The following is a 25,218-nucleotide window of genomic DNA, read 5'->3' as shown; positions in this document are numbered from 1 at the left end:
ATATATATATATATATATATATATATATATATATATATATATTATTATATCTATTCCCAAACTGTACTCTAGGGTTATTTTTATGGATATTTAATATAAGAATTGCAAATTAAGCAAAAAATGCACAATCTTTGCTTGAAGTGATATAAACTTAACGAAAAATTCCCCATCAATTTCTCAAATAGCAGGTATTTATGTATATATCAAATGAAACTTTCCTATCTCTAAACTATTACACAGTATTCCAGTCACTTTCACTTAATTAAAAGCACAATCAAGGCCACTTTAAACCTCTGATCTCATCTTTTCACTTTCAGCCTTGACCTTGGCTGGAGGGACCAGGATGTTAGAGCAGGAAGGACACATTAAGAAACAAATCTTCTCCCTAAACTGGGCATGGAAGAAAATGTACTATTTCTTGAGTGGCTGCATCCAAATGTTCCCTGGAGCATGTGTGTCAGTTTTCTGCAAGTCTCTTCAGAAGTTGACCCCTTGCCCAATTTCCCAGTATGTGACACCCGTTCCAACTCAACTGACCTCTTCCAACCCACCCCCCTTACCTTTTGGGAAGAGAAACTCTAGCTAGGCAAGTTATATGTGATCTGCTAGCTAGCTCTCACTCATTTCCTTCTCCTTCTGTTACCTCTTTGTATTGATGAGGACAGGAGTTCATATTGTAAATAGAGAAAGTTTATCAGCCTCGGATATGGTATAGGATGGAGGCAATACTGGCTTCTATTGAGTCCAATCCCAGGACAATAGGAACATTATCATTTAGTTTCATTTTCCATTAAATTATCCCTAAATATACTAAATACACCACCCCAAAGCTAGCTATCTTTTTAAACTTTATTAAGACTTTGATGCTAGAAGTCTTTTGGCTTTCCTTAATCTCTTGTTAGATTTAACATGTCTTTAAGATAATATTAAGTTGCTAGTGCTAATATTTATTTTGTGCTTAAGAGAGGGAAAAAGACATAATACTAAAGAGGCAAACTAGAATAAGATCCTGAAAAAAAAAGCCCACATTATTCCATAAAAATGAGCTTGAGTTTTTCTCCAGCAGTGGTATAAGAAACTTAGTAATAGACTCTATTGCTTGAATCCAACCTAGCAGCTGTAGAATAGAAGAGGAAAGGTTGGCTGTTGTGATGCAGCAGAATGAGAATTTGTTTCTGTATTTGGAAAGCAAGACCAAAAATATTTCAGGTTGTCAGAAATGTTTTAACAATCAAGGAGGAAAGTACTAGTCTGGGATAACATACCTTTTCTAAATAGGTACTACACAAGCCATTTTCCTTCCAACTGGAGTGTGTCTGATATGTTTGTTAAGTAGTTGGTTCACTTGCATTTAGGGGTTGCCCTGCACATCCATAAATCTGTCCAGTCTCAGGGCAGCAATAAACTCACATTTAGAAGAGACAGGGAGGAAACAAGACCTGTAGTGGAGTCTGCATGTCACCTACAGTTTCTTGTAATGAAAAAGTTGGGGAAGTGCCTACCCTATTCAAATATTTTTTTCTTTATTTTTGCAGAATGGGTAAAAGTAATTGTGCAAAAGTTATTGATATAATATGGTTCCATCATAATCTCAAGAAAGAAGTGATAACTTATACCAAAGGCTGTAAAAAATAATATAAGATGAAAATATTAGTTTTTTTAGTTCTACTGTAACATATTAATACAAACTTGGTCACTTAATGTAAGCCAATGTTTGCATGGAGTTCTAGCAAAGAAAGCCCAGTAGGATTTGGGAAATATTTGGATTTGAAAGAGATGTAGTGATACCTAAGATTGGGACATTGGCAAAATGGTATTGTTGCTGATTTTAGTAGTGAGAACTTCTTAAATTTTAAATGAAAAATTAGGGAAAACTGTTACTCCAATTTAACTTGTAGCACAATGGCTATATGTAAGAATATAAATTTGTGAATAAAAAACTAAGTTGAAAAGGGGATTTGGAAGTTGAAGGATATGGAAAATAACAACCATTAGCCCATGTGATATTTGACACACTAGGAATAAATCAGGTTTTTTTTGACTGGCACTTTTGACATTTTGTACAGGTTATTTCTTAATTGAAGGGGCTGCCCTGTGTAATTCAGAATATTTAGCAGATTCTCTGAACCTTATCTCTGTATAACTGTAGTGCTCTCAGTGGTGACAAATGAAAATGTCTCCAGACATTGTCAGTAACTGTCCCCAGAGGGTGAAACTGCCCTTCACTGAAAACCACTGGAATATGCCCTGAAATGTTTCCTCTGTGTTTTCTTCTAGTTTGGGGTCATAGAGTTAAGTCTCCATTCCATTTGGAGTTGATATTTGTATCCGTGGGAAGATAAGGGTCTAGTTTGATTCTTCTGCATGTGGATATCATTTCCCCAGCACACTTTATTGAAGAGACTATCCTTTTATCATGGTGTGTTTTTAGCTCCTTCCTCAAAAATAAGTTAGTTGTAAATGCATGGTGCTATGTTTACTCTCCATTCTATTCCCTTGGTCTCTCTGTTGTTATGTCATAATGATGTTATTTTATTTAATATAATTTATAGTATATTGTGAAGTCAGGTAAAGAGATGCATCACACTGTACTTTATAAATACATGTGAATATTACATGTCAATAAAATATTAGAAAGAGTGGTTAGAAAAAGAAAACTACTAGCATAAAAATATAATTGCAAAGAAACTGATTGAAAATGTATTAGAATTGAGAATAATAATCAGTTAGTTGTTGGATAAGAAAAAGAAGAGCCATTCTGAAATTGCACAGAGGATAGATGACTCTAAAAGGAGGGAAAACGGAAACATGAAATCACAACACTGAGGCAAGTATAAAGCTGTAAAAATAAAGTAAGAAGTGTATATTTGTTTTGTGACCAATGCAGTGGCACAGGCCTGTAATCTCAGTGGCTCGCAGACAGAGGCTGAGGGGGATCATGAGTTCAAAGCCAGCCTCAGCAAAAGCAGGTGCTAAGCAATTCAGTGAGAACGTGTCTCTAAATAAAATAGAAAATAAGGCTGGGATGTGGCTCAGTGGTTGAGTGCACTTCAGTTCAACCCTGTTTTGTATTGCTGCTATAAAAAGAAGTACTAACTTGATTGAATAAAATAGCATAAATTTCAGTGATGAATAAATAAAGAAAATGCAGTACATATACACAATGGAATACTGCTCAGACCTAAAAAATAAAATAAAATAAAATCCTGTCATTTGTGTTGACATGGAGAAAATTGGATAACATTACATTAAGTGAAATAAGTCAGGTACAGAAAGACACAAACTTCATGATCTCACTCATATGTGGAATCTAGAATAGTTTGACTTCCTAGAAATTTAGAATGGTAGTTTATCAGTGGCTGGACAAAGTACATGTATGGAAAATTTCAATCAATGGGTATTAAGTTAAATTTAGACAGAAGCAAGAAACTCTGGTGTGTGATTGCACAGGAGCTTCACCACAGATAACAATAATATGCAATATATTTCAAGAGGTAGATGGAAACCATTTGAATGGTTTCATCATAAGGAATGATGAATGTTTGATGGGATGCATAGGTGGAACTTGATTTAAACATTATTCAGTGTGTACATGCACCAAAAAAATCACATGTACCCCATTAATATGTGCAATTTTTGTTTATATATGTTAGTTTAAAAATAATTTAATTAAAAAAGAAGCAGCACAAATTTGTTTTCCTATAGTTCTCTAGATCAGAAATATGTCAAGAGTTTCACTGGGCTAAAATCCAGCCTTCAGGAGGGTTGGTTCCTTTCTGGAGGCTCCAGGAAATAACATACCTCCTACACCTTCCAGCTTCTAGAGGCAGCCTGCATATCCAAAACCAGTAGTATCACATCTCTCGGATCCTTTTCCATTGTTAAATCTCACACGTTTCTGTCCACAACTGGGAAATTGTCTCTAATTTTAAGTATCATTGGGATTAGATTAGGCTCACATGGAGAATCCAAGATCATCTCTGTATCTCACTCTCCTTAATCTAAATATATATACAAAGCTCTTTTGCTATGTGATGCAACATATTCTCCATTCTGGGGCAAGAACATGGATATTTGATGGGGTGGTTAACTTGCCTACCATTATGAATACATAAAGCATATTTAGATGTGGCAACAAAATCACATTTCACCTTGCTGAGAGTGTTTCGCAGACGCATCCTGGAGGCAAAAAGATAGACTACAGTGGGTTAAGAAGTGCATGGGAAATGAGACAGCAAAACCAGTGAGTACCCAGTTAGAAATATGTAGGCTTGGGCTGGGGATGTAGCTCAGTGGTTGAGCACTTGCCTCACGTGTGTCAGGCACTGGGTTTGATCCTCAGCACCAAAGCAAGAAAGCAAGAAAGAAAGAAGAAAGAAAGAAAAATATTGTGTCCATCTACAACTAAAAAATATTTTTAAAGTAAAAAAAGAAGTATGTAAGCTTATAAAAAATATAATAAAATTCTGTCCGATCATATAGCTTTGTTGATTTTTAAAAGTTTACATGCTACAGACCCTTTGCTATTTCTTTATTTACTTTCCTCCCTTCTTTCTTTCCAAAAGAGTCAACATATTACAGATATAGTTGAAAGATTGTTTTTATCTGTTCATGATTCTACTCCCTTCCTACTTTTGCAAAAGAAATTGCTCTCTTGATTGTTTAATTTTCATTTCTGTGTGTGTTTTAAGATTTTCCACAGATGCTTGTGCATATAAACATACACAGCACTCTTTACATCTTTTCAGAGTTTCTTAAGTGGTATTATCATAAATGTGTACTTCTGCAAAACAAAAATACCAAAAAATTATGTATTTTTGAAACATATGCATATTATAGATAAAAATTAATTCATTTGTTATTACATAAGAGTATGCTATTAGCTGAATCTAGCCTAATTTATTTATCCAATCCAATACAGAGATTACTTCTGATTTTCATATTCTTTCATTCTTCACCTTTTAGTTCAATCTTGCCAACATTTTTTTCTATTTTAAAGGTTTTTTTAAAGAATTGGTTTCCATTCTGTTGATTTCTTCACATACATGCTTGCTTTCTACACTCTCCATTTTTAGTATTATCTTTAGTGTTTTCCTCTCTTCTAGTCCTTTTTGTTTCATTTTGAATTACCTGAAATATTCTGTTTGCTCACTATTCTAATGTTAATTGATATTTTATTTTAATGTAAATCTGTCAGACTATCAATATTCTTCCAAGCAAAGTTTTTCTGTATATCGCAAATTTTACATGTAATATTTACTTTTTGTTTTTGATCTTTGATTATGAGATACTTTTTCTCTGTGTGTCAATGGCTATTTAGAACTGTGCTCCTAAGTTTTCAAATACATTTTTTTTTACCTTTTGTTATCAATTTCCAAAATAATAGAATATAGAAAACATGCCTTAATATCAACTTTTTAATATTTTTAGGGACACTTTAAAAAAAATATTTGCTTTTAAGAGGGAAAAGGAATGTTAGGCTTGAATTATTAAGGAGAACATATTTTAAATGAAGAACTTTTTCCTCATAAATGAAGCAAACTTGAGAAAGCAAAGCTGCTATTGGAAAGAGACAATAGGGCATAAGAGGAAAATTGCATAATGTGAATTCCTTGAAGTGACAGGAGGTGGTCAGTCCCCAGATTGTGTTGGGTTGTCTTAGAAAAGAATAGGGAAACCTGAATCATAACAAGAGAGAATGAGGAAGAATGCATGTGAATTTAGGAAACTTGCTAACTGGGTAGTGAGAATTTACAGAATCCATTAGCATTTCCATGTCTTCAAGTAAAATTATTTGGTAAGCTAGGTGACAGAGATTGATAGGAACTTTGAGAACAATGAAAAATATGTGAATTATTCACTTAGATAATATTCAAGAGGAACGCCTAGGGCACCATTTAGAAAGACTGTTGCATAGTATTTTCAGGGAGCTAGAACAGGTCTCTGTTGACTGATCTCTGTGTGAGCTCAGCATAAATTATGAGTAACTCTCTAGAATCACCAAAAGCTATTACTGAAAATGGGGCTTCACTTTCCTCCCAGTCCTATACAAACTGTACATTTCACTGGTACCAGTTCAGAGGATATCTATGGTGCCCTACTCCATGCCTGACACCATTTTATATCCTTTTTTCCAAGGAGGATTTTCATTCTGGAAATACTGAGCAAAACTTAGATAGTAACACACAGAAAATTAAATTTAAAAATATTCAAGTCATTCCATTGCTAAGATTTAATTTAGGATTAAAATTATTTACTTGGCATGCACATTGCATGTTTCTCAGTTTTGAAACTGAACTCTGTTTCTGTTTTAAAATCATTGTTAGTCTCAGTGCTGCCCCAAATGTCATATTCATTTTATATTCACACAACTACTTAGACCCATAACAGGGCTTAAATTTGCATTTAAAAAAATCTTTCTTCCTGCCTCTGTATGGTTATGTAAATACATGCACGCTGCTGATTGAAATAGTATCCACTCATAAAAACATGTTACAAAATCAACAATTTCCAATGTGAAGCCTGAGATCTTTGGACAACACAAATATTTGTGAATAATCAAACTGTATAGCATCTTTTATAACAGTAGGTCTCAAATGGTTTGTGTTTTATCCACAATGATGATTTTCTCCTCTTTCTCGTGAAGTATTTAAAAACCTATACTAAAAACTGTTGGTGAGGTTTGTAAGCTCTTGTAGAAATAAGGTTACCAACAGCGCAAGATGGAGATTTTCCTGGAACTAAGGCGTTTTCAGGATGTGAGATTTTCAGACTTTAAAATCCGGTCAGTTCCAAGCAACCTGAGACAATTGGATAAGTATTTTAGGGCAGTATTTATGGGTATGCTGGAATGAATTACAATTCTCTCAACTTTTTTGTCTAATATCCTATTTGGAAGCCATGTTAGATTCAAATTTTGGGTTGCCTTGGTTTCTAGCCAGAATTTAGCATGCCACACAGTTTGTCGTGTTTTAATTTTTTGCTTCTATTAATAAATCTGGTAGTTCCCTTCATGAAGTATATCTTACAAGTTTGACTTTAAAAGTCTTGCAAAATATGCATCTTAAATAGGGTATACACAAAAATTTTAAGAAGGCAGCCCAGAGAAATAATACTCACTGTATAAAACTATTTGCTCTTTATACACACACACACACACACACACACACACACACACACACACACACATTAGTTGTAGATGGACACAATACATTTATCTATCTATCTATCTATCTATCTATCTATCTATTTGTTTTTATGTGGTGCTGAGGATTGAACCCAGTGCCTCACACATGCAAGGCAAGCACTCTGCCACTGAGCCACAATCCCAGCCCTCTATTTGTTCTTATACATACATACTTTGACAGAGAATGACATTTCAAAAATTCTGGAAACAATTTGAGTTTGCAGGCTATGAAACCTCATGCGTTTAGGTTTAAAATCAAATGTTAAGATCCTTCACTAGGTTTGTCAGACACAAAATATAATTGAACAAGTATACAATTTGGGAGAATTTGGAGCAGAATATTACTTAAGTGATGCAAGTAGAGATCAAAAGTGAGAGTTTTTCCCTTAAAGATTTTTCATACAATTATGCTAATTTCCTTGGCTTGGACTTTAATAATTCAGTAAATTAGAATATAGCACAGGTGGTGGCAAAGATAATATGTATTTTAGAGCAAGGTTTAAGGGTATACTGGAATGCATTAAAATTGTCTCAGCTTCTTTGTCTAATATCTCACATTTGGTACCACAGGAGAAGCAAGGGTGCAAATTTTGACAAAACAGAGAGGAGCAAAGCTAAAAGTAGATATTTTATACAAATTAACAAATATTTTAGCATAGGAAATAAATCATTAAAAACCTAAAGCACAGGAGAATGGGTATATTTGCAGAAAAAAAAATGTCAAATCTACTTGGTGTTTTTGGTCCAAGGGAAATGTAACAAAAAAAAAATGTACAGAGTATAGTAACTCTGTTGTACAATGGTACCTTACTGGGCACTGTGATATAGGGAGGAAAAACTTTGCAAACATGGAAAGCATGTATATCAGTATGAAATAGGATAAACTTTCACAAATAAACCTGCAGTATATCTTTCTTTTCACCTTAGTAATTAAAGCAAAGGGCTACTACCATTCTGAAAAAGGGGAGATTGGCAACACCATGTTTTCATGAAAATACAATCTATGTGGACAGTGGCTGAAGATTTCCCAAGGGAGATGCACGACTTTAGAGAAGAATGTCTCAAATACAATTACTGTTCTTTGATATAGAAGAATGAAAGAGGGTGAGCGGATCATTATTTAGCATGTGCACAAAGGCTGCACAATCAGAGGAGAGGGATCTCCATAATGACAGGCTCCTGGGTTACAGCCTCAGAGCCCATCCAGGGGTTGATTGAGCTTCTCCAGCAGGCAGGCATGCAGAGGGCTAGTTAGCTTTCTTTGTAAAGGATACAATGGAAACTGGTATCTCCAGGTGACTTGGCTAATTTTCACCTGTTTTCCCAGATGGTGCTGAAAGTGGAAGAGGGAGAATTAGCAGCAGCTAGAGTTAACTCTGCTCTCCCTGCCAGGCTCCTTCTCCCACTTTCTTATCAGGCAGAGGGTGGAGCAAGGAGAGCTGAAAGAGTAAGAAGACACATTTTAGAATGAAACTTCCCTGGTTTGCAGATTTATCCACGAAGTTAGCTGCATCTATGCTGGATCATAAATTTAGTTTAATTTATTTATTTTTTAAATTTTGGATCAATAACTTAATGGATTCCTTCCTTATCAAACAGTTAAGAAGCATCTCCTAAGTGCTTAGTACTCTGCTAGGTAGATTTATATAAAAACTGAGCACAGAGGTGTTTGGGATTTAATTTTGTTTTGTCCATTTGGAACTTACCAGGATTTGTTAATACCAATAATAAAGGGTCAGTACAACAGATCAGTGTTCTCTCCTGACCTCCATTTTTCTTCACTTGTATTTTACATTCTCACCATAGTAGAAGTTTGGATAATAAAGTGTTTGGGGTCCTTGTAAATATTCACCCCTTTACCTGCTGATTCCTAATGAGAAAAGTAAGAGACATTAGGGAAAGGGCAGTGTGGGAAAGGACCATGCATGACTTACAACTGGATCATTCTACCCCTCAACCTGGAAGACCTCACAACATGGAGGCTATTTTATCTAAATCTAGAGAGTACTTCTGGAACTTCCTTGAAAGCCCAATTTTTCTTCCTTTTTTATATTGATTTGTTTATAGCAATGCCAAATACATTGATTTATCCTCTCACCTCCTGTCAAAGCAGCCCCGTTCGGATGTTGAACATGGGCCATTTCAGGTAATCTATCATAAAATGGCTCAATGATGCCAAGTTTCTTTAAACCCCTTTCTGAATGTGTTTTCTTTCTCAAAAGCAGTCACTTTGTGGAGTGACCCCTGCACCTGGTGTGTCAAGATTCAATAACTAATTGAATACACAGTGATTTCAGTTCTCCACCTGAGACAGCACTGATAATCAAACTGAGGCCTATCTCACACAGCAGGGCCTATGAATTAGCTTAGTAGTCCATCAATCTCAGCTCTGTCAAAAAAAAAAAAAAGTGTATGAGAGAAAAGAAAAAAGCAAAGCTGTTAGCAAAATTACACCCTTCTACATTTGTATCCAACAAGCAAATAATCATCAGCACACTGAATCTGTGATAGGAAGTGGAATAAATATAGCCTTCTATTAAAATTCTTAGCACATAAAAGGAAGAGAAAACACTCATTTGGGTTGAACACATTATTTAACAATGAAGGTCTAAATTCCAGTTTCATCTTCACTGTCATTAGAACTACCTATTTTTATACATAATAGGTATCATCCTTATATAAAATACATGCTCCTTACAGTGTAGGGGTGGTGTGATCTAACAAATCTGAGCCTGCTAACAAATCTGAGGTCAGATCCCAGAGGCACAGGCCCTGAAATAAAGACTCTTTAGGAAGTTAACAGGGTTTGTTTGGGGGAAGGGAATGAAGCTGCAACACATGGAGGAGAAAGTTGGGTTCTGATACAGTGAGGCCAGAACCTCAGTTGGCCCTGCAAAGAGCTTGATGTTTGAATGGCCCCTCCAAGCTGTCCAAATTTGGGGTCTGACCTTTCTTGTGTACAGGCTGCTCCAGGGGTCCTGATATTGGCCACCATGGTGACTGTGTTCAAGTCCTGGGGAGGGCTTGGGTCTTGAAGGCTGAGCTGAGAGCACTCCCAACAATGGAGAGAACAAACTGGATCTAAGTTGGAGGTTGGGTTCACAGCACAGTGTTCATTACATCAGGTAAGTGGCAGCTGGAACAGTCCAGTATAAGCAGATTCAGGAATTAAAAGGAGTTCAGGGAAAAATCCAAGTAGTTAATTGTTCTATTTATTTCTTTCCCCCAAGTAAATGCTGGTGAAAATACTTCAACATGAGGGCTGGACTCTTTGATTGCTTTTATTCTTCAGGCATACTTGGTGGATGAAGTGGTTTCACCCTTCATAGGTATAGCATGGGATTTTCCTCAGGGTTGAACTACCATGCACAGAGGTTTTCAATAACATCTTCAGGAGCAAAGAGCCTACTTAGGCCAATAAAATGGGCAACTGCTGGTGTCATCATATTCTCTGGGGTTTATTGTATCTCAAGGAAAATTCTGGAAAAAATATAGGTGAGTTTTTGCTCTAGGCTACAAAAGCTGGTGTTTTTGTTCTTTGTAAAGGGCACGGCACGTCTTCTCAACCTCAGTACTATTATTTGGGGCCAGATAATTCTTTGTTGTGGTAGTGGAGGCTGTCATGTCACTTTGGAGTAAGTTCAGCAGTTATCCTGAGATCTTCCCATGAGATGGACAGGAGCAATCCCCAACCCTGAATGATGATGATGAAAAAAATCTCCAGACATTGCCAGATATTCCCTGAGAGGAACAATGAACTCCCTCCCTGTCTTGGCCCCACTCCCCCGCAAAAAAATAAAAACCCACAGTTGATCTATAAGTAAATTACTCTCAGGAATAGCCAGAAATATTAGTCTTTGCATGGTTAAGATGCTCCTAGAGAGGAACTGCATTTTTATTACATCCACTAAAACAAATCAAAAAGCAAAATCCCCATTTTTTGTTTTGGTGAACAATAGTATTCTTTGTTCTTCTAATGAATATATTTTTCATTAGATATTTATTATTCTTGAAGTCAGGTCAAGGTAGCTGTGAGTACAGAGGAAACAGTGTCATTGGAAAAGATAAAAATTGGGTGTAGAAAGAATGAAAAGCATAATGAAGGCTGTTTAATGTGATTCTCAGATGATTTTTAAAGTGTTCCGTGGGTGGTTTATCACTGGAAAAATCTAATAGCATTTTTAAAGGCAATATGATAGCAAATGTTTCTTGGACTATTTAAGAACTAAAACATTTCATTCTTCATCTGAGTTTTTAACAGAAGTTTCGAATGGTATACATACATTAGAAATCTTTTTTGTTAGTTTCCAAGTATGTGAATTTAAGAAAATGCAACTTAATATTACCTGATTCTAAGCTATTATACACCAAGTTGCACGAGACACTAATACAACATAGCGTTAAATAAACAATGGACATTTTAGATTATGCTATCGCTTTCTTTTCCTTTCAGGAACAGTTTGATCAGATTAAATTTTTCCCTCCAGTACTGAAGATTGAACCCAGGGCTTTGGGCACACTAAACAAGTGCACTGAGTCACACCCCCAGGACTTATTGTTCAAATTTTAAATGCCATACTAACTTAATTAAGCAGAAGAATCCCATTTCTTTTCACAGACTTATAAAATAAATACTGTGCCAGATTTATCTGTTCCCACAGTGTTTGTAAATGTCAGAACAAGACATGCTAGGTTAAATTGAGTCTATTGTCATTCATGAAAATAAGTTGCACTTGAATAGTTATGATAAAGACAGAAAGCTACTAAAGGAAATTCACAGTTAAATTTTCTAGAATCTAAAGCAATAATAAAGAGAATCTTTGTTTTAACTAGTTTTTATGAAAACTTTGTTTTTTCAGATTTCTTTTTTTTTTTTTGGTCTCACGCCAGTTTTTGGAGCCCCAAAGTATGTTTATGTTAAAGACATTTTCTTTCATTCAGTGGAAATATTAAATATTTTTGTAGCTGTGAGTTATATTTAGCTTCCTTCCTTGTAGGACCTCCCTCTAATATTAAAGAGCATTAAATCAATCAAATGAAGGCAGTATTGCTGCCCATTTGCAAGTTACTACATAAGCAGAAAGAGGAACAAGAATGTAGTATTTTGAGGAAGAACATTAAAAAATTATCAAAACAATTGTAGTTTTTTTAGCAGCATTGTATTTCCTTCTACTTTCAGAATTAAGTAAAAAACAAATGCATATTAATTTATAAGCATTAAAAATAATTCTGGGGCTGGGGAAGTGGCTCAAGCGGTAGCGCGCTTGCCTGGCATGCATGCGGCCCGGGTTCGACCCTCAGCACCACATACAAACAAAGATGTTTTGTCCGCCGAGAACTAAAAATAAATATTAAAAAATTCTCTCTCTCTCTCTCTCTCTCTCTCTCTCTCTCTCTCTCTCTCTCTCTCCTCTCTCACTCTCTCTTTAAAAAAAATAATTCTGCTTGCCAATCTCACTTCCCTCTGTGGAAGCAAGCGGTTAATGTATATATCCTTACATTTTTTTTTATCATATCAGCACATGCTCCTGTATATCCAAGACATTTTCTTCAGTCAATAAGTTCATGGCATTATGAAGTTCTGCAATTTAAAATGTGAAAAATATATATTAGAAGCCTTCATGCTCATGAACTTAAATTTGCCCAATATTTTCAAGCATCACAAAATATTCCAAATGTCAGTGTCTCATAACTTAATCTATTCGTCTATTGATTGACAAGCTATTATTTAACCCTAAAGGCATACATAAAATACTTATGTCACCTAAATGACTTATAATTATTTTAATTATAAGTCACATAAATGAATTATAATTATATTATGATTAAGGTATATATATTTGTTAGATGCAGTTGAAGGAAAATGTAGTTAGACATTATAGTCTCCTTGATAAGCATCTTTCTTCAATGCCAGAGAAATGCCAGACCCACCAGAATAAGAAAAATGTGAAATGGGAAAATTTAGACACTGCATTTTTCTTACCTCCCAAGATTGGAAAGATCATACTTATCACTCTCAAGAAGTCTCAGCCTCAAATCATATGTGTCAATAACTATCCTAAAGAGGACACACCTGAGTGGACCACTTATTAATTGCATTTAAGAAGTAATAAATTGATGTTCTTGTCAAATTGCCTTTGTCAGGAACTCTACAATTTAAAACTATTTCTCCTGCCTCAAAGTTCATCCTTTCAAACACCTTGTCTGAGAGATAAGTGTTATTTTTCCATTTGGGTCTTTGATTTGTAAAGAGTAGTCATCCACTATTTCCTTGATTGTCCTTGAACCAGGGAACTCCTGTGCTGGTTTTTCATTTTACCTACCCATAATTGTACCCTGGCTATGCCAATCTACTTTTAAGAAGAGATTTAGCTTTTGCTTGTCAAAGATCTTTAATATTCTTAGTTGAAAGGTGTTCTAATAAATAGAGTAATGTTAACACAATAATTTGAATGAGAATAAAGAGATAGGAATAATGAACTCTAAAAACCTCTAGGGAGTTCATATTAAATGAATTATATTAAATAACAGATGAAGATCCTCTGTAAGCATGGCATTTGCATACAGGGTTATAAGGATTTGATATCAGAGCTTTGTGCATCAAATCTAACAGTCTTATTCACAGATTTCATGTGTTAAAAAAAAGCTGTAATACAGGGATCTGTATATTCTGTGGCAGTTAAACAGATGATTTAAATGAATTCTGAAATAGGACCTTTCTGCTAATTTCAGAAATAGATAGCATGTCTTAAGCAATCCATTGAAAGGACGTTTTACTTAAACTGGTGGCAGGGGGGTGGGAGGGAGATTGGTTTCAAAATAGATTGAGCATTTTGTTATTGTGCTTACCACTCCAACAATAGTAGGGTATTAAGTTTCCATAATGATACCAGCTTCTTCGACTACAATCAGTAGGAGAGTTTCAACTAGAATCAGTAGGAATATAAGAAAAATGTGTAGCAGCCAGGTAATATCAACTGGTGGCAAGAGTTTCACAGAGCTCACATCTTTTTTTTTTTTTCTGATATTGTCTCATTTGGGTATGTGAACTTGTTTTTTATTCAAAGCAGTTTAGATTGCATTTTCTATTTATTTTTTCAACATGATCCTGCCTTTGACAATGTGATATTTGCATGTAAAGGTACATAGTAAAACATTATTTTAAAACTGTAGCTGACTAATACAAGATGACTTGTGGACTTTAATGGCTGAATTTAAAATCTTTTTAGAGCCCAAGAGCTAACTAACCTGCAATTTAAGCTTAAGTATCAATATTTTTTTTCTTAAGATCAAAGAGGTTAATCTAATGGAGACCACATGACAGTTTAACTGTTCTAAGTTCAATTAGCAACTATGTGTTATTATAAAAACAAAGTGACTGTGGCTGTATTTCCACATCAAGGAGAAGAGTGTGTTTTACTGCAATGTGTGCTAAGCAACAGGAAATGAGCATTTCAAAATTTTGTTACTGGGATTTTGATTGGCATTGCATTGAACCTATAGAGAACTTTTGGTAATATCGCCATTTTGATGATGTTAGTTCTGCCTATCCATGAACAGGGTATATTTTTCCATCTTCTAAGCTCCTCCTCAATTTCTTTCTTTAGGGATCTGTAGTTTTCATTGTATAGGTCTTTCACCTCTTTTGTTAGGTTGATTCCCAAGTATTTTATTTTTTTTGAGGTTATTGTGAATGGAGTGTTTTTCCTCATTTCCATTTCAGAAGTTTTGTCACTGATATACAGAAATGCCTTTGATTTATGTGTGTTGATTTTATATCCTGCCACTTTGCTGAATTCATTTATTAGTTCTAGTAGTTTTTTTGTAGACCGTTTTGGGTCTTCTAGGTATAGAATCATGTCATCCGCAAATAGTGATAATTTAAGTTCTTCTTTTCCTATTTTTATGCCTTTAATTTCTTTCGTCTGTCTAATTGCTCTGGCCAGTGTTTCGAGAACTATATTGAATAGAAGTGGTGATAGGGGGCATCCCTGTCTTGTTCCAGATTTTAGAGGGAATGCCTTCAATTTTTCTCCATTCAGAATGATGCTAGCCTGAGGCTTAGCATAGATAGCTTTTACAATGTCGAGGTAAGTTCCTGTTATCCCTATTTTTTCTAATGTTTTGAACATAAAGGAATGCTGTACTTTGTCAAATGGCGATATTACCAAAAGTTCTCTATAGGTTCAATGCAATGCCAATCAAAATCCCAATGGCATTTCTTGTAGAAATAGATAAAGCAATCATGAAATTCATATGGAAAAATAAAAGACCCAGAATAGCAAAAACAATTCTAAGCAGGAAGTGTGAATCAGGTGGTATAGCGATACCAGATTTCAAACTATATTACAGAGCAATAGTAATAAAAACAGCATGGTACTGGAACCAAAACAGGCGGGTGGACCAATGGTACAGAATAGAGGACACAGAGACTAAACCACAAAGCTACAACTATCTTATATTTGATAAAGGAGCTAAAAACATGCAATGGAGAAAGGATAGCATCTTCAACAAATGGTGTTGGGAAAACTGGAAATCCTTATGCAACAAAATGAAACTGAATCCCCTCCTCTCACCATGCACAAAAGTCAACTCAAAGTGGATAAAGGAGCTAGATATCAAATCAGAGACTCTCCGTCTGATAGAAGAAAAATTTGGCTCCGATCTACAGATTGTGGGGATGGGCTCAAAATTCCTTAATAGGACACCCATAGCACAAGAGTTAATAACAAGAATCAACAAATGGGACTTTCTTAAACTGAAAAGTTTTTTCTCAGCAAGAGAAACAATAAGAGAGGTAAATAGGGAGCCTACATCCTGGGAACAAATTTTTACTCCTCACACTTCAGATAGAGCCCTAATATCCAGAGTATACAAAGAACTCAAAAAATTAGACAATAAGAAAACAAATAACCCAATTAACAAATGGGCCAAGGACCTGAACAGACACTTCTCAGAGGAGGACATACAATCAATCAACAAGTACATGAAAAAATGCTCACCATCTCTAGCAGTCAAGGAAATGCAAATCAAAACCACCCTAAGATACCACCTCACCCCAGTAAGATTGGCAGCCATGATGAAGTCAAACAACAACAAGTGCTGGCGAGGATGTGGGGAAAAGGGTACTCTTGTACACTGCTGGTGGGACTGCAAAAGGGTGCGGCCAATTTGGAAAGCAGTATGGAGATTCCTGGGAAAGCTGGGAATGGAACCACCATTTGACCCAGCTATTGCCCTACTCGGACTATTTCCTGAAGACCTTAAAAGAGCACACTACAGGGATACTGCCACACCGATGTTCATAGCAGCACAATACACAATTGCTAGACTGTGGAATCAACCCAGATGCCCTTCAATAGATGAATGGATAAAAAAATGTGGCATTTATACACCATGGAGTATTACGCAGCACTAAAAATGACAAAATCACGGAATTTGCAGGGAAATGGATGGCACTAGAGCAGATTATGCTTAGTGAAGCTAGCCAATCCCTAAAAAACAAATACCAAATGTCTTCCTTGATATAATGAGAGCAACTAAGAACAGAACAGGGAGGATGAGCAGGAAGAAAAGATTAGCATTAAACAGAGACATGAGGCGGGAGGGAAAGGGAGAAAAAAAAGGGAAATCACATGGAAATGGAGGGAGACCCTCATTGTTATACAAAATTACATTTAAGAGTTTACGAGGGGAATGGGATAACAAACATGGAGGAAAATGTATTACAGTAGATGGGGTAGAGAGAGAAGATGGGAGGGGAGGGGAGGGGGGATAGTAGAGGATAGGAAAAGTAGCAGAATACAACAGTCACTAATATGGCAGTATGTAAAAATGTGATGTGTAACCGATGTGATTCTGCAATCTGTATTTGGGAAAAAATGGGAGTTCATAACCCAATTGATTCTAATTTATGAAATATGATTTGTCATGAGCTTTGTAAAGTTGTGAACATCCAATAAAAAAAAAAGAATCTAATATCCAAGAGGAATATAAACAAATAAGCATATATATTTACAAAATGGAATACTATTCATAAATGAATATGAACAAACTATTGATAATTTCCACAATGATGAATCCCAAAACTATTGTATTTAATAAAAAAATTCAGACACACACAAAAAAAAATTTGTTACTGATGTTTATTTTCAGTCTGCTAGTGTTTAGGTATAAACCTTTTCTCCTTCTTCTCTCTCTTATTCTTCCAACGAACATTAGGCATTTTTTTTTCTTTTAGTTGTCAGTGAAACTTCCTTTTTTAAAAAAAATTATTTATATGCAATGCTCAGAATCGAACCCAGTGCCTCACACAAGTTAGGCAAGTGCTCTACCACTGAGCCACAACCCAACCCTGAGGCATTCTTAATACAGGTACAGCTATAGAAATTTTAAAGAGTCATTGTGTTCCTTCCCTCCAGACATTTGAGACATTCCAGAGAAAGCTTATGTGTTGCCCATGTACCTCCCCCATAATCTCATTAGCATCTCATAGGAGGAACCAATCTCACATTTTCTGGATTCTTAGCCATGCTATTTATAAATTTCATAATTTGCAGCAGAAAGTGTCCTCTTCCCCAAATCTTGACAAGTTTGTATCTTCTTGAGTGAGGCGGTTCAGCTATACATTTTCTAAGTCTTCATTTTGTAACAGACCATGTGCTTTCTGTGCATTAGACAGGATGCATCCAGTGGTTTTGGTTTGGTTTTATTTATCTTTCAAGCAAGATGTTGAGATTAATGGAAATTTAACTGAAGTAAAAAAGAGAAACAGCTGGCTGCTTTAAAATAGCAGTTGGTTGACACCAAAATATTTATTGACATGCACATGTCTTTTTAGGCTGCTAAAGTTATAATTTTGATAAGTCATTGCTATTGCACATTTACAGAATAAATGTATGATTTTGAAATTAGAGGAAGTCAACCTCTGAAGAGTTGTCATCATGTTTTATTTCTGTTCTGTGTATCTGAGGATTCTATGTGGTTGTACATTCCCCAAAGGTTGTCATGTCAATCAGTGGAAAGGGCTAGAGGTTGTTGTGGAATGGAGAGTTCACATTGTAGCTGGGTATATTGGATACCTTTCTTAGATCCCATAAAAACAACATACATCAAGCATGTACATGTCTATGACAGTCACTCATCAAAAACAACCAATAGCAGACAGGGTATTATAAATGGTCAGCTGAAAAAGCTCTGCCTCCCCAGGCCCTACCTGCCTCAACACTAGAAGAAAAGATGTTTGCAAAAGGAAATCTGATCCTTCTTGCTTTTTCTCTTCTCTGGGGAACTTGTACAAGTAGTCTCTGTCTTGGAGTATTTGTGGTAGAGGTGAGGTTTGGTGGAGAATGAGGAAAAGACTTGGAAACACTTTAAATTGTTTAATTAAAAGTTAAATGCTAGCTTTAAGATGAACAAGATGAAGTCCCAATAAAAACAGATTGAGATTATGAATGCCCAAGAAACAGAGAGCATAAAGAGTCCAATACTTATTTAAAAAAATCACTATCTTACATGAATACTGATTTGAGAAATATATCAAAAGTTTGAAAACATAAATTTTTTTTAAGATTTTATTTCAAGTTGAATCTTAAGAAAAATTGATTCCATATGCAAAGAAGATAATAGGGAATGGAAAGACCAAACATAAATGCATTATTTATTTATCTTTTTAACTTTTTGGTCTCTGATACAGTTCTAAAAACATGCAATAATTTTACAAATTCAACAGTTTGTAACATATTTATTTTCAATATCCTCCCAAACTAATTTACATCTCTTTTGTCTTGAATTTGAAAACCTTTCTTTAACTCTGGAGATCCCAATTGAATGTTTAATTTCTCATTTTGAAACTGGTTCCATCTCAGCCTTAGGTTTCTGGAACTAGTGCTTTTCCTAATGAGCATTATAAACTCATCAGAATCCTTTATTTAAATGATGTTCTTTATGAAGTATACTGGCTCCAGATGATGGGTAACAATGAGTGAATAGACACTGAGACCATTTCCCAAGGATTTCAGTAGTAGTGTTTCTTCTCTACTGAGTGAGTAGAGATGATATCATTTGCCAAGAATTTCAGTTTCTGCAGAAGTTCAGTTCCTTGGAAGGAGGGAAATGGGGGTCACGGGTGTTGCTCAGGATAGTCAACATGACTGAGACAAAATTTAAGGAAGTTTTAAATAATGGTGATCCACAGGAAATCAGGAATGCAGTAGAGAAGTCACTAAGATTTTCTGTTACTCCTCTTTAGTTAAGAATCAAGGAGTTAAACTCCAATTGTCAGAGCCTACAGAGGGAACTTGATCTAGAATGCAGTTATGTCACAAGGATTTTCCCAGAACCTGGCCTAGGAGAAAGACAGTCTAAGGTCAATTGGTACATTCATTAAAACAGCTACAGCTAGTTGATGGACAAGAACTATTTTAATTGGTATAGGCATATTACAGTTGGGAGATGAGAGGGTAAATGAAGGCATTAGGTAACAAACTATTTTGGGAAAAACTTTTTTTTTAACAAGAAAGAAAACTGAGGCTTCAAAAAAGGACTACACCACAGTGAACCTCTCAAAATATATTCTTTTGTTCTCCTACCACATTACCTCTTACCATATGGACTTTTGTACAGCCCAGTTGTTCAGATTCATTGTTTTTCCCTCCTGAGTACATTTCCTGACCTCCATTGAAATTGGATGAGGCTGCTTACCTGAGTTCTGCAATTTCAATAGCAACATTATCAAGAACACAATGAAACAGTAATGATGACAGTTAGTATCCTGTATTATAGTGATTGAATTATAATTTATAAAATTTTAGAGCAACACATGAAAAGAAGAAAGAAAGGAATGAAATATTCATCTTTTCCATTTTTATTGGCTGTAGCAAATCTAGGCTGAACATTTCATGGCATCAAATTACTTTTTAACAGTCATGGAGGCAACGAGAGGCAACTGCCAAGCACACACAAATGCATCTAAAGATAAGCAGTACCAAGGTACCCTTCACCACATTTTCTCACTGACAAACTGCATACTCAGGGCCTCTGCTTGGTTATATCTCCTCCCTGGTTGGTCTGCCTATCACACCACTGTGCTCATTCCTGATGTTGTCTTTCTACTATAGGCATAAGTTTCAGTCTTACAGAACAAGTTTTTTTTTTTTTAAAGAAAAATTTAATACTTGTAAAAATTATAAAATGGGAAACTATAATTGGTGCATAAACAGATTGACAAGGGGTGTGTTTGCTCTTTAGTTGTCCCAAATCAATTAATAAGAACAGTTTTTCATGCCAAGAAACAATTAGTCTAAGTGTTTTAACAGGTCAGTTTTTTAATAGCCTCCATCCATTTAAGTTATTTTACTCTCCAAATGTGTTCCCATGTCCTAAATAGGTTACTCAGAAATAATACCCTGAAGTAGATAAAAATGTGAACTCTTGAAACTGGTAAACTTTGAATTAAACAAAGAGAACATTAAGAGAATTTATATGAATTTTTGACTGTTTTAAATAGCATGCGGTTGGAAAAAATATTTATATTAGTTTTATAGAAGGCCAAAACTTTATTCGTGGCTGGAGGTTAGTTCTCTTGTTTTCAGGGACAGGGTAATTACATTTGAAGAAGAGATATGAAGAATATTGAAAATATTGTTTTCCACTACACATATTTATAACCCTGGTCATTTTCTGAAAGTATTAAATAAAGTTTTCATACTACAGCGGTTGTTATGGTTAGGATATAAGGTGTCCCCCAAAAGGCATATGTAAAACAATTAAAGAAGATTTAGAGTTAAAATGATTTAGTTATGAGAGCCTTAGTTCAGTCAGTGAAATAATCCCCCCATGGGCATTAACTGAGTCTTAGCCACAGGCTGGTAGCATGTGGCTGGAAGAGGTGGATCATTGGGGGCATGCGTACCTTTGGGGTTTATCGAGTGGAGTCTCTCTCTGCTTCCTGATCATCTTGTGTGTCACTTGCCTCTGCCATGCTCTTTCACCATGAAGTTCTGCCTCACCTGGAGCCCCGAGAAATGGAGCCAACAGTTTATGGACTCAGACCTCTGAAACTGTGAGCCTCTAAATACACTTTTCCTCTTGTAAAATTGTTCTTATCAGGTCTTTTAGTCACAGCAGAGAAAAAAACTGACTAAAGCAGTGGTTAAAGCTAAACTGCTTTCACTTGCATAGGATGAAATCTTAGGTTCTAGACACCAATGCAAGAGTGGAATTTCTCTTCATTCTTTTCTCACCCTTCACACTCAGACATTTGCCCTGAAGACTCCCTGGTGCCTGAGCTTTCTGTCCTCAGCATTTAGACTGAATTTGGCTTACTTCCACCCACTCTGAGTATTGAACAGACTTTTGATTGCCTTCAATCAGAATAAATAAGGAGATTACTGTGGCATAACAAACAAATTGCAGGCTAAGCCCTGTCATAATAATAGTTTTCATTTTTATAACAGATTGGCTTGGGAGATCTTGAAGAATTTGCAAATATAGTTTCCCCTGTTTTGCTGATTTGAAAGCAGAGTCCCTGGCACCAGTCTAGGATTAAAAATCTCAGGGACTATAGCCGAAAACACACAACTCACATTTTGAAAGTTTGGACTCAGTTCATTAGAGCAGGATAATAAAAACGTGACAGGGATCTGTATCCTCCTGCTGTTTGAAGGAAGTGGATTTGCTGATTCTGCTGAAGAAATACTTTGGCAAAGAATTTATTGTTTCCTGCTTTGAGACTCTGAAAGCATTTAGAAAATGCAAAATGTAGATCCTAAAAAATAATAGCAGAGGGTCATATGCTAACTGCCATCTCCAAGGAAAATCTGAAAACAAATTTGCCATCTTGAATAAACGCTTTTATTTGTGCAGTTCAATCTATTGGTCAAAACACCAGGAGACTCTGCTTGATTAAATATTCTAACACAATTAACAAAGTAATGTAATTGGCTGGCCTCAATAGACATCAGTGCTAAGTGCAGCATCACTGAAGTTAACAATTGCACTGGAGATGGGACCAAGAAGCTGCAAATAAAGCCAGATGCACACACAGAGGGCCTATAGACCCATCAGGATTTCCTAGGGGAAATATTCATTAAACTATGCATCTGGTAGAGTTCTTCAAAAATTCGCACTTCTTAAATTATCCTTTTGTAGATATGTTCTAAAATACACCTCCAAAATATTGGGAGATATATGTGTGTGTGTGTGTGTGTGTGTGTGTGTGTGTGTGTGTGTGTATATATATATATATATATATATATATATATATATATATATATATATAATTTAAATAAGTTAATATATCATTACCCAAAGTATCACTCAAATAAAATGTGAGTTTCATGATGCAGAGGGTATTGCAGAGGGATGGAAATCTAAATTTAGAAAAACACCCCACCAAATTAAAAAAAATGTGTTGAACTGGAAATAGTCACCATTCTTTGCCTCTTCTCTCATTGCAAGACTGGGCTTTATACTCCCCTTTGAATGTGGGCAGGCTCTGCAGTTTCAGTAGCTAATAAAATAGTGGTGAATGATGCATGGGTTTCCAACTCAGGCCATGGAGACTGTCAATTTCCAGTTCTGTTTCAGAACCCTTGTGTCTGGAATTCTGACCTGAGGAAAGGCAACTCTTCCCACTGGACACAGAGGCTTTGGGTGGAAGTTCTCAACCAGATATCAGCTAGCCACCAACACCAAACTGCCATATTTGTGGTTATGTTTCTACCTGGTTCAGCTGCCCCAGCTGATGCTGAATGGAACATAGATGAAATGTCCACAGAGTTCACATTGTAGTTTTGTTTTTATTTTTATTTTTTGCTGGGGGGCAGTACTGGGGATTGAATTCATGAGCACTTGATCACTGAGCCACACCCCTCCCTTCCATTTTGTATTTTATTTAGAGACAGGGTCTCACTGAGTTGCTTAGCACTGTGCTTTTGCTGAGGCTGACTTTGAACTCATGATCACCGGCCCCGCCCCCAGCCTTCCCAGCAACTGGGATTATTGGTGTGAGCCACCACACCTGGTTCATGTTATAGATTTTTGATCCAAATAATTGAGTGTTATCATTTCATGCCATGAAGTTTTGAGAAAATGTGTTATGAAAATGATAGATAATTAGAAAATTCACCAATAGGTAAAAAAAGTACAATAAAACTGGGGAAGTTTCTTCATGATTTCTATCTGTTCTTGAATTGAAAACAAGTTTATCTCAAGAAAATACTCAGATACTATTTTATCTAATTCTGTGTCCCTAATTTGTGGCCAAAATTTAGGTGTGTAACTTGACTGAACTTGTTAAGTCTCTAATCCAGTTGTTAGATATACATCTATGGATGCACATCCCTTTGTGCAGCTGACTGAAATTTGAGTCAGATAATTAGACTTCTGAGAGCACCTTCCTTCATGGTCTTGAAGACTTTCTCATTTCTACAAGAATGTGGAGGAGAAAAGTGAATTCTTACAAGAGGTTGAGGGTTTCGCTGTGCTATCCCTTATTCCTGCATAACTTTTCTAATTTTTTCAAATATATTTTAGTTGTAGATGGACACAATAACTTTATTTTATTTATTTATGTTTATGTGGTGCTGAGGATAGAACCAAGTGTCTCACATGTACTAGGTGAGCGTTCTACCATGAGCCACAACCCTAGCCCCTATTTCATACTGTGTACCAAATTCAGTACCTCTCTCTTCTATACATCAGATACCTGTACAAATCACTGCCATTATGATTATGTTGTAAAAGTCAATAGGACTCTTTCCTACACCTCTGTTCTTTTCCTGTGTTCTTCTTTTTTTCCCTACACCTGTGTTCTTGACCTTTTCTCTTTTTACTCATGGATTCATTTTGAATTATGACTTTCTTCTACAAGTCCAATTTTCTCTGACAACGGACACATTCAAGTTTTCAAAATCTGACCCTCATCACAGCTATTCTTCCAAGATACTATCTTTTCCTCCCACCATACATTACCAAGATTTTTAAAAGAGTACTCTACCCTTGACTTTTCTCCCTTGCTTAACCTATCATTTTGACAAATGTAGCATAACTCTGGAAAAGTTGACCCCTTACATGCTGAAACGGAAGGTCCATGTGTTTTTAGACCAGGTTGCCCTCTTCACAGCACTCAATATGAATAACCGTTTCTTCCTTAAAATATTCTTTCTTTAAATTCAACGGAATTGCATTCTCTGTTTCTCTCTCTGTGATTCTTTCATCATGTGTTCCTTTTTTTTTTTTTTCATCAGGTCTTTCTCATTTAGATCACCCCCTTCATACTCAGGGCTTGCTTCATTAATCTTTGGATATCTCCACATTTCCCATTTGAAAACTATCATTCTTCCATTTGCAACCAAACAATTCCATACACTATAATTTCATTTCATTAAGCAACACCCTCCTCTATCCAACTTTCCCAAAGGATTCAGAATTCAATTTTTATTCTCCCAGATTCATTTTCTTTCTCTGATTTTTGAAACTCTTTCAAGTCTGTCCATTTCTTTTTAATGGTGGTTTCAACTCTAATTTAGGCAATCATCATCTTATATGTCCTACCCTGTTCTTCTGCTCCTTAAATTGACCACTTTAATCCATTTTTTTACATTTTAGTCAAAATAGTCTTTCTAAAATGCAAATTGGAACATGCCATTCCTCTATGTAAAACTCTTCAATGACACCAATGACCTGTTTGGACATAGTGTCTTTTCAATTTTCTGCCTCCAACTACAGCTCTTCTGTGCTACCCACCTTTTAGTGACTGTGAACTTTGCACAGGTGCCATTCAAATTCCTTTTCTAAACCATCATTGGAAAACACCAGCTCACAGTAATAGCTGGCTGTGATAAATGGCAGAGGGCTAGATCACCTTTCTTCATAGACTCCTTTTCTGTGACATGCTGGGCAAACTTCAAGCTGCACCACATTTAAAATGAGACCCAAATCATTTGAACTTTGACAAAACATCTCTTAAGAATCCTTCCTGTTAACTTTATGGAGAGCCATTTATTTTGATAAAATATCCCCTTTGAACC

The sequence above is a fragment of the Spermophilus citellus genome (assembly GCF_964194105.1).
Source record: "Spermophilus citellus genome assembly, chromosome: 1".
Classification (NCBI taxonomy): domain Eukaryota; kingdom Metazoa; phylum Chordata; class Mammalia; order Rodentia; family Sciuridae; genus Spermophilus; species Spermophilus citellus.
Note: the sequence above shows the minus strand (reverse complement) of the source record.